Genomic DNA, 11,326 nt, shown 5'->3' with positions numbered 1-11,326 from the left:
CTAAAAAATAATAGAAGAATCTCACCAGGAGCTGCTGCTGCCCCATGACTAAACGAGGTATACCAAGGGATCGGTGGTGCAGCAGCGGGGAGGCTCCACCTCTCCCCTGTGTGACTGAAAGAGGCATGGTCAGGGTGAGTCGGGGTTTCTAGGGGTATGCTGAGGGGTCTCCAGATCCTTGTCCCTAAAAGAGCTGCACTGAGCGATGGGCAAGGTGTGACTGCAATAAGATCGAGAGAATATAAAGCTGCACCGCAGGGTCTCCGTCATGCTGTGTCACTAAAAGAGCTGCTCCGAGGGACTGTCAAGGTGTCGCTGGTGGTTAAAGAGAGGCATAGGAAAGGGTGGGACATGATTAGAATAAAATACAAAGAATGGTATAAGAATAATAAAAGAACCGCACCAGGAGTGGCTGCTGCCCCGTGTAACTAAAAGGGCTGCAACGAGGCATGGTCAAGGTGCAAATGCAATAAAAGAGAATAGAAAGCTGCACCGCCAGGTCTGTGCCATGTGCTGTCACTGAAAGAGCTGCACGGAGGGGTGGCCGAGGTGCAGCCCGGATCAAGCCCCCTCCACCTGTGTGACGAGCGGTGACACTCAGCGGGACCACGCCGGGGTTGAATGGCGGCAGCGGCGGCAGCCCGAGCCAGGGAAGCGGCTTCGAGCGGCAGAGACGAGCGGGGGGCTCCCAACCAGTTCCGCTCAGCCCCCTGGCACTGGGCTTGAGTCACTGCACACTTTCCAACCAGGGCCGCTCACATGGACATCACCCTGTGTGTCCCATCATGCTGCCTTGGCCCTGTGGGGCCAAGAAATCACTGGGAAATCACTCTGGTGCACTGAAAAAACTTTTCGTGCGCAGTGAGGGGCACGGGGGGGCCCATAGGAACTCTCCTGCCCTCAGTCACTCCGGAGCACCAGTGGGCATTAGACCAGCTCCCAGGGCTCTGGCCCGGCACCAGCTACTGCCTTGGGCACGGCATTGCTGTAGAGTTTGGTATCAAACGCAACAAATTTGGGCATGGGTTCCAGTCTAGGAACCAGCACTTTGTCCTTGGCAACTCGCAGCTGCACGAGGGGGATAAAGGATCCCCCGGCCCCCCGAGCAGCGGCTCTGCCCCCCACCAATGGGGATGTGTCCAGACTCTACAGAACTATAATGTTCAGTTAGAGCCTAGAGAGTTAAATGTTGAGAAACAAGTTATGAGACTTTTTAGAAAGCTTAGAAGTTAGGAGTTAGGAATGTAACCAATAAAGACAGATAGTGTCAACCAAGGTTGATTGTTTTACATCTGGTAACACTCAGAGCCAGCCAAAGCGGGACCAACGCATCTGGTAACATTTAAATGAAACCGATATACCTCGAATAACACTCAGAATCAACCCGGGGAGACCTATACATTATGAATTTTAACCTTGAAACTAATCAAAACCAAAAAATGAAGAGACCAGCAGGTCAGGTAGTCCTAGCAGCAAGGCGAAGGTGAAAAGTTTAGGGGGGAGGAAGACTTCTCTCTCCTTCATCTCTGCGTCCCCAGACTCAGTTTACGACCCCTGACTCAATAAAGAAAAGGGACTATGCAGCCGTAATGAGCATGCAAACTCATTATAATACCGAGTGGGGAATGGGCAGTGATAGGTAATAAATATGCACAGGCACCTTAGAATATGCATGATTTTTGTGGATCAATAGAGAGCTAGAAGCTGCGGAAAGGCGCACACGCCTTTGGGAGACATCCTGCGTGTCCGCCCAGCGCTGAAAATAAACATCCCCTTTTAACCAAACTGGTTGAAAGGTGTTTTGTCCTTGCCTTTCACGCATCATTCTGGCGACCGTGGCAGGACATACTCTACCTGCCCGCAGGAACAGACGGGAGTGCGACAGCTCCTGGCACGCCAATCCGAGTCCCTCTTGGACGGAGACCTCCACTCCTGCCTGCTCCAGTATGGGAGATAGATAAGACTGTTGGTAACAGATTAAAGGATTTGTTTATGATTTTAAAATCACCCCAGGGTTAGAAGGCTAATTGGTAAGACATAGAAGACGTTCTATGCACAATCTGGGCCGAAAGGTACTGCTTGCAAGCAGAGGGGACTGTTTAAATTGCCAGTAGGGGATTTTCTGTGCCGTAGAGGGCATTGCTAGCAAGCTCTGGGGGTGAGCTTGAGTGAATCCTGGTGTTTAAGTTGCCGGTGAAGGGATTTGCCATGCCGTGGAGGGCACCGCTAGCAATTCTGGGGGTGAATTTGGGCAAATCCCTGTTTATTGTAGCCATTTCAGTGAGCTGTTGTTTTTAGCTGTGTTTGGAATGTGTGTGTGTGTGTGTGTGTGTGTGTGTGTGTGTGTAAAGCGCTGGATGAGATTTTTTACGGTTTTGATGGCCATCATATATTTGTGGTACAATACTACCATCTTGTGCTGAAAGTCATAGTTGCGATGAGTTACTAACATTCTAATCCATTTGTGATACAATACTGCCATCTTGTGTTGAAAGTTATAATTGTGGGAAATCGGGAGCTTTTGTACGAGATGGGCTGTTTGCCTACTCTTAATGAATAGTTAAAAGTGGCCAGAGAAGCTCACACTCGAGCTGTAAGGGCCTGACCATCCAAGGAAGTACTCTCTAGATGAATTTCTTGCTACAGAGGAAGATTAAGATGAGAGGGTGTTTTTAGGAGGATTATATTCTCGAAGAAATTATTTAGGTTTGACTGGGAAATACCTCAGAATACCTGGGAATAACCTCAGAAATCCACATTGTGGTGATCAATAGGGGTGACTCCCTGTTTGTGGTAGTATCCTGTGTATGAGGGGGGGAGGAACAAAAGGCTACTTGTAAAGTTAAAGAACAGTTCAATAGGAGAAGGAAGCAGCTAGTTATTTGAGCTGCTGGAGGAGGGGGGTTTTGAGTAACTTGAAGAGAGAAGACAATGGGTACTGGTCAGATCAAGGAGATTTCTAAAGCCAGCCCTTTGGGCTGCATTCTGGCACATTGGAGAGAACTGGTGGGGTATGGGGGCATTGAGAATAAAAGAAATCTTGTGAAATTTTGTACACAGTGGTGGCCGCTGTATAAGTTGGGAAAAGGCATTTGGTGGCCACCCACTGGTTCTTTGGACTATGAAACCTTATTGCAGTTGATGTTATTTTTAAGAAGGGAAGAAAGATGGGAGGAGGTGACATATGCTGACATGTTTTTCTCTCTCCGAAATCATCCTGAATGGCAGAGAAGTTGTGGAATTAGACCTCCCTCTGACCCTTTCATACTAGCTTTAGAAAAAGACAAGGCAAATAGAGGGAAACCCAAGCGTTGCTGTGATGCCTTCTCTATAAACTAAAAGTGCACACAGCCTGATAAAGTTTATCATGCAGAAAAACAAGAACAGGAGTCTATGGACTTACTCAGGCCACCCCCTAAAAGGCAGGGTAGACAAGTAGAAGAAACGGGTTTAAGGGAATCATCACACTTAACCCCTACTCCAGTAACCTTAAAAAAGAAAAAGGCTGAGCAGCCTATTCCCTCTCCTGCCAAATTATCACACCCATGTAGTAGTGATAGTGATGACAAGTCGTCTTCCACCTGTAGCCTGCCTTCCCAAAGTAGTCCCATAGCAACCTGAACTCGAAGCCAAACAAAAAAGATAATACAAGCACCCCTACAATAGGCAGTGGGACCAGAGGGGACAAGGATGTTAGTTAAAGCACCCTTTTCTACAGCTGACCTAGAGGCATGGGAGAAAGTTGCCAAGAACTATCGAGGTGATCCGATAGGCACCGCTAAAAAATTCAAGTTTATGATTAAACAGCACAATCCAGATTGGGGGGGCATCCAGCTAATGTTGGAAGCTTTAACTGAGACAGAAAAACAATTTGTTTTGAAGACAGCAGGGGACTTAGCAGAAGATTCTCGTAGGGGAACAGATAAGGATATTAAAGAATTTTTCCCTCTCCAGGATCTGAATTGGGACCCAAACAGTCAACTTTATAAAGACATGTTAGAAAATTATCAAAAATATATAATAAAAGGAATAGAGAGGGCGATATGTAAAACCATAAATTGGTCAGCCCTTTACGCAGTTAAGCAAGGCCCTTTGGAAAGCCCTTCTGAATTTTTAGATAAATTGCAAGAGTAATGCGTTGTCATACGCCCCTAGATCCTGCATCTGAAGAAGGGACACAACAGTTGGTGAATTTATTTTTAGGGCAATCCACAGGAAATATTAGGCACAAACTCCAGAAGATTAGGGGGCCAATGGGACGGAACTTAGAGACCTTACTAGATGAAGCATGGAGAGTCTCTAGTAATCGAGAAGAAAAATATAAACAAGGGACGAGAAAATTAGTAGCAGTAGCAAGGGAAGAAGGGAAGGGGAGATGTGGGCAGGGGCCACCTAGACAAGGTCCACCTTGGCTCAGGAAAGACCAATGTGCACTGTGTAAAAAATTTGGCCACTGCAAAAAACAATGTCCGGAGCGAAGAGAAGGGGATGAACAAAGAAGGGGGAACCTCAGAAGGGAGGGGGTGGTCGCACATGTCAGAGAGGACTGAGGAGGACCGGAGGGTCTCACTCTAGTGGACCCTCTGGTTATAATTAAGCTAGGGAATAATGAAAGAGAAATAGAATTTTTAATAGACACAGGAGCAACATATTCAGTGTTGAATAAGGCTCTAATGCCTATAACTGATGATTATGTTGTGGTAAGAGGGGCAACTGGCCAAACGGAGAAAGCATACTTTTGTAAACCATTAAAATACAAACTTGGGAAACAATGGGGAGTCCATAAATTTCTATATATGCCCAATGCCCCAAAGGCACTTTTGGGCAGAGATTTATTAGAACAGCCAGAAGCAAAAATAATATTTAAGAATGAGGATATTCTTTTGGAAGTGAAAGATCAACAGTACGTGGAAATATTAAGCCTAATATTAACAATTAATGAGGCAACTACTGAGATTAAAACTAAAGATGAAGAAAAGATTTATAAAGAAATAATGGATCAGGTATTTCCTGGAATATGGGCCTCTGATACACCTAGAAGAGCAAAGAGTGCATCACCTGTGCAGATTAAGCTTAAGGAAGGAAAGCAACCAGCCAGGGTTAAACAGTTGTACTAGTTTGAAAACAAACCAGTGGGAGGCACTAAGTCAGAATAACAATTTAATGGAAATTAAAGAAAAGGGGAAAAAAAAGGTAAAAGAAAACACTGTCAAACTGACAGAGTCAAGGTACAACCTGACACCCTGTTAGGCAGGGTGGTGGTAGCAGTCTGGTAGAATGGTGGCTGCAGTCCTCTGAAGCAGTGATCCTGTAGTAAAACAGTCTGCTCTTCCTCAGGAAGTCCAATGGTGGCTGTGTAGCTCCTGTCCTCTGGAAATCCAGTGGGAAGCCGGTGTCTCTGGTGTTCAGCCTCAGATTATATTCACGATGGGATGCTTGGTTCCTCCCTCTGGGCGGAGCATCTCACAATGGGGTAACGAGTCATGAGGCCAAGTGTTGATTAGGCTCATTAACAGGAGATAGTCCGGAGGGAGTTATCTCTGAGTCAGGCGGCAGGACAATGATGGGCAATTAACAGAAAGATAGTCTGGGGGGAGGAGGCAAGGAAACACTGCCCCACCTGGTTTCAACGGCTCCTGAGGATGGTAATAGAATACACTGCAACCCAGGACAACAGTATCTTCTCAAAAAGGAAGATAGGGAAGGGATCAGACTGATCATCAAAAACTTTCTGCAGATAGGGTTATTAAAAGAATGCCAATCTGACTTTAACACTCCCATTTTACCAGTTAAAAAGCCTGATGGATCATACAGATTAGTACAGGACTTGCGAGCTGTTAACAAAATAACTGAGGACTTATACCCAGTAGTTGCAAACCCTTATATATTATTAACACATTTGACACCTGAACTAACCTGGTTCACCGTTTTAGATTTGAAGGATACTTTCTTTTGCCTCCTTCTACATGGAGATAGCCAGAAAGTCTTTGCATTTGAATGGGAAAACTCAAAGATGGGTCGTAAGGTTCAGCTCATATGGACGGTTTTGCCCCAAGGCTTCAAAAATAGTCCCACAATAGTCAGAGAACAACTTGCAAGAGCCCTAGAATCCTGGGAAGCTCCAACAGAAGAAGGGCAGCTGTTGCAGTATGTGGATGACCTCCTGATAGCTACTCGAACCCAAGAGGCATGTATGAACTGGACGGTAAGCCTCCTGAATTTTTTAGGCCTACAAGGGTATCAAGTATCTCAAAAGAAGGCTCAGATGGTGAAACAAACAGTTATCTATCTGGGCTATGAGATCAGGGCTGGACAAAGGACTTTAGGACAAGATCGTAAAGAGGCAATATGCCAGACTCCAAAACCCCAATCAGTAAAAGAGCTGATGACCTTTTTGGGGATGACAGGGTGGTGCAGATTGTGGATTTATAATTATGGACTGTTGGTCAAACCTGTTGGGGTCTCCCCCTCTGCCATGGAGCCCTGGGAGAGGGGCCCTGGGGGGGAGACATGGGGTTTCCCTGCCCCTGGTCAGCCTCATTCCCGATTGGTTGGTTTGTGTTCCCCAGTGTGGCCAAAGACCCTCGGGTCCCGTGACTCCCGGGTTCCGGAGGAGAGCCTCGGCCATGCGGCTGGAGAAATAAACATCTCTGAAACATTTACCACGAATCTGTCCATATATATTTCCTTTCCACGGGACTCCTGGTTTGATATATGCGTGTTACAGTAATCCCTGCTGTAACAAACTGATGGAGAATGCGGGCACGACACTGATCCCTGAGGAAAATTCGTGAGTAAAAAACCACTCTAGACCTCTCTCTTCTCATCTTGGTTTGGATATTCTCTCTGGACTATGGAAGAATCGTGGGAAATGGGGCTCTCTGAGCCACGGAAAAAAATGTATCTAGAAGTAAAAGGAATCCTTGAATAACAAAACAAAAAAGTATTGCAACTGGGAGATCTAGAACATTTTTTTATCTGGCTTTTCAAAAGGTTCTCCTATATTTCTCGAGACTTACTTTTTGATATCGAACCTCCTGGATCTTGTCAGGGGTGTTTCTGGGACAAGATCTGGGATAAGGTAAGGGATCAAAGAGAAGCTTTCCGTGCATTCCTTATAATCAATGAAGCTCTTGAGGAGCATTTGTATGGTCCCATTACCCCGAAAGCAGAAGATCATACTTATCCTGTGGCTGAGACCGTGCGGCCGCCATCCCTGGGGTGCGTGACTGCAGCCATGCCAGCGGAGGTGCCTGTGCTGGATGCGCCCGGCCCCCTGGGGAGTGCGCGCCTTATCGCGGACCCCATCCCTGTCTTGGGGTCCCCGGCCACGCGACCGCGAGTGAGGGAGCGATGCCGCAGGCGCCGTGGGTGTCATGGGTCACAAGCAGCCAGGAACCGGGCATTGGCCGGGCATCACTCTGAGCGACTGGCTCGGAGAGCCCTGTGGAGGGAGAAGCGGCAGTTCCACAGCGACACGAGAAGCCGAGCTGAAACAGGGCCGCTCTCAAAGCAGCGTGGAGTTTGTGGAGCGGAACCACTCACAGGCCACGGAGCCAGCGGCGATGGCAACGCGGGGCCGCGCAGAGCCCAGACACGCGCCAGAGCAGCACCGCTCGGAAAGCGTGGAGCAGCTGCAACGTGGGGGCCTGGCCGAGACGTCAGAGTCGGCAAGGCGGCAGCCACGCGGGACCAGCAGCCACGATGAACACGCAAGCATGTGATAGGAGAAGTTATAGCAACGAAAATCACAGGAACTGTGAAATTGTACAATGTAAAAAACAACCATGGATTTATAACATGAGATGATACAGGGGAAGATCTATTCATCCATAGAACTGCCATTAAAAGGAATAACCCTAAAAATTACCTGCAAAGTGTACGAGATGGAGAAGTTGTACAATTTGATATAGTGCAAGGAAAGAAGGGTTTACAAGCAGTGAATGTTACTGGTCCTGGAGGTATTCCTGTCAAAGGCAGCCGTTATGCACAAAATTATGAACAATATCCATCCCAGCAATTTCCCTACCCACAGCCTACTTTCCCCTTTTACCCTATACCCAATATGAACCCTTTCCTAAGTTGACCCTATCCCCAGTTTATTCCTAATCCGTTTTTCACCCCATGGCTTCCCTATACAAATCCATTTCCCTACAATTCCTCTCCGATGCCGAGGGGGGGATGAAAAGAGGGAGGGAAGAAATTAAACCCTCTCCTGCCTCAGTTTCCCCACAAAGCATGCCCGGAGAGCTCTGTCTCCCTTCTGTCAGCCCTAAGATGTTCCACAGAATCTGTTTGGACATTTAAAGACTCAGGAGGGTGGCTTGTTTTGTTTTGAAACTGTTCTTGTTATGTTTATCCAGTTGTTTTCATTCTCCTTTTATTAAAATAAAACGGGTGAGATGTTGGGGTCTCCCCCCCTGCCATGGAGCCCTGGGAGAGGGGCCCTGGGGGGGAGACATGGGGTTTCCCTGCCCCTGGTCAGCCTCATTCCCGATTGGTTGGTTTGTGTTCCCCAGTGTGGCCAAAGACCCTCGGGTCCCGTGACTCCCGGGTTCCGGAGGAGAGCCTCGGCCATGCGGCTGGAGAAATAAACATCTCTGAAACATTTACCATGAATCTGTCCATATATATTTCCTTTCCACAGGACTCCTGGTTTGATATATGCGTGTTACAGTAATCCCCGCTGTAACAAAACCCCTGCATGCCTTAATCATAGACGAAAATAGAGATCTCCAATGGACAGAAGAAGATACCCGAGCCTTTGACTAATTAAAGAAAGCCCTTACGTCAGCCCCAGCTTTGGGACTTCCAGATGTGAGTAAACCATTTTTCTGGTTTTCTCATGGGAAGTAGGGGATTGCTCTAGGAATACTAGCACAGGACCTGGGCCCATATTGGAGGGTTGTTGCTTACTTTTCTAAACAACTAGACGCAGCAGCAAAAGGATGGCCAGGGTGTCTTAGAGCTGTTGCTGCAGTGGTGTTGAATATCCAGGAAGCGCACAAATTCACCCTGGGCCAGAAAATGATTGTGCTAGTGTCCCACACAGTATCTGCAGTGCTGGAAGTGAAAGGGGAACATTGGCTCTCCCCACAGAGATTCCTGAAGTGCCGAGCTATAATGGTAGAGCAAGACGATGTTGAAATTAAGGTTACTAACCTTGTGAACCCGGCTTCCTTCCTCAGTGGGAAGACAGGAGAACCAGTGATCCATGATTGCCTGGAAACCATTGAGGCCACCTACTCCAGTCGCCTGGATCTGAAGGACATTCCTCTTGAGGACACTGAGAACTGGTTCACTGATGGAAGCAGTTATGTCATCAGTGGGAAGAGGCATGCTGGCTATGCAGTCACCACTTGCAGAGAGGTAATAGAATCTGGACCATTGTCAGCAAACACCTCTGCACAGAAGGCAGAAATAATTGCTTTAACCCGTGCCTTAGAATTGGCAGAGGGAAAGGAAATCAACATATATACAGATTCAAGATATGCATTTGGGGTCATGCATGCCCATGGAGCTATTTGGAAAGAAAGAGGACTGTTGAATTCACAAGGAAAGAGCATTAGACATGCACAGGAAATAATAATATTGTTAGATGTGGTTCAACTACCTGCAAAGGTAGCTATCATGCATATTAGGACACACCAGAAAGTGAGCTCCGAATTGGAAGAGGGAAATGAACTGGCGGACAGAGAGGCAAAAGAAGCAGCCAAAGGTGAGGTACCCATAGAATCACCTTTAATTCCAGATGGACAGATCTCCCCAGAAGGTAACAAAAAGGATAAGAGGCTCATCATCCCAAATCAATACCTTCCTTAAACTCTACACACACACTCTCACACACATGTGTATATATATATATATATATATACACAATGAAACCCTACATACAGTTCTCACTTAAAATTAGGTCTCCTTGTGATACACAATGGGTTTCCCCATCTTTCTGCATTACCCACCAAGTGTAACCAGGTCCTTGAGCAAAGACAATTCTACGGATGGGTTTGGCTTTGCCTGAAGTGGGATTAATCCAAACAGTCTTTCGTAAAATACCTCTCGTGTACCACTGTGGATACAACATTGCTGCTAGCAAGAATTTTCTTGCTTCTTTCTAAGCCCGTGGGATACTTTTCTCTCTCACGAAGAGATTAGCAGAGTTCTACAAACTATGAACACCTGCAACCTTGTAGAACTGTTTATGGTACAGTAGAAAAATATTTTGACAATGGATGTTTAGGACTTCTAGCCAATCCACCCAGGGAGTGGCTGATCCTTTGTCCAATTAGACTATGAAGAAAAAAGTCTATAAAAGAGTTTGTAAAATAATTAAATAAATCAATCTTGCTGCATGATTCCTGCCTGTTGGATCTTCTCTCCTCTCCTATGGCTGTGGGATACAGTAATATACCACAGGTAGTCTATCTCCATCCACTGTGTGCAAGGGTTCAGACTCGGCGGGACCAGCTCAATTGACGGACCCTCAGGTGTAGGGTATGTCCAGCCACTGCCCTGGAGGGATGTCTGCTGAGATAAGGAGATTGCTTAACCTCCCAGCAGGACCCCCCTGGGAAGGCAGCTAACTTTTCAGTTACGGTGAGAAAAGACAGATCCAGAATCCTCTGGGAGACCCTATGCAGATCCTTTGTAATCCATTGGCCTTTACCTTCTTGTAAGAGACGGTCCGAAGATCCCTCATCTGCCTCATGATCATCGCCGAGGACAGAGACTGAACACGGGAATCCTGGCCTGGCTGAGGTGGGATGTCTGCCAAGTGCTGCCTGCGGGTGTGCCCACTGGGAACTGGTACGCATTCCTGAGGAAAATTAGTGCAGGTTGCAATGGACTGCATCGTTCTTGCTGCCCAGGCGGGAAGGACTGCGCTGAAGCAGAAAGGAATGACCTGTCCTGTACGCCTGTCCTGTACCTGTTTCCCAAAGCAAGGGGCCCCATAACAAAGGGATTTCCCAACCTCTTGGCCAGTTGCCCCTTGCTTCTGAAAAGGACTATAAAGGGACTTTCTGAAATAACTGAGCCTGAGATCTCCTCATGGAAAGAAGACGAATCTATTGGCGGAAGACCATGAGGACTTCGTCTCATCCCTTGGTAGTTATTGTCCCCCCCTTTTTCTTCCTCTCTACTCTTTTACATTGTCTTTCTTTATCTCTCTCTCTCTCTCTCTCTCCTCTATTGCATTACTGTGTTGTGGGTACTTAATAAAGGTGCACTGTTTTGATTAAAACTGAAATCCCTTGTGTCCTTTTACACTCTGAGATCGATAAAATGAACCATCATGACCCCCGCTTGTATTAGCGGATTGTGACAT

Source organism: Corvus hawaiiensis, chromosome 8 (assembly GCF_020740725.1).
Source record: "Corvus hawaiiensis isolate bCorHaw1 chromosome 8, bCorHaw1.pri.cur, whole genome shotgun sequence".
Taxonomy (NCBI): Eukaryota; Metazoa; Chordata; class Aves; order Passeriformes; family Corvidae; genus Corvus; species Corvus hawaiiensis.
Note: the sequence above shows the minus strand (reverse complement) of the source record.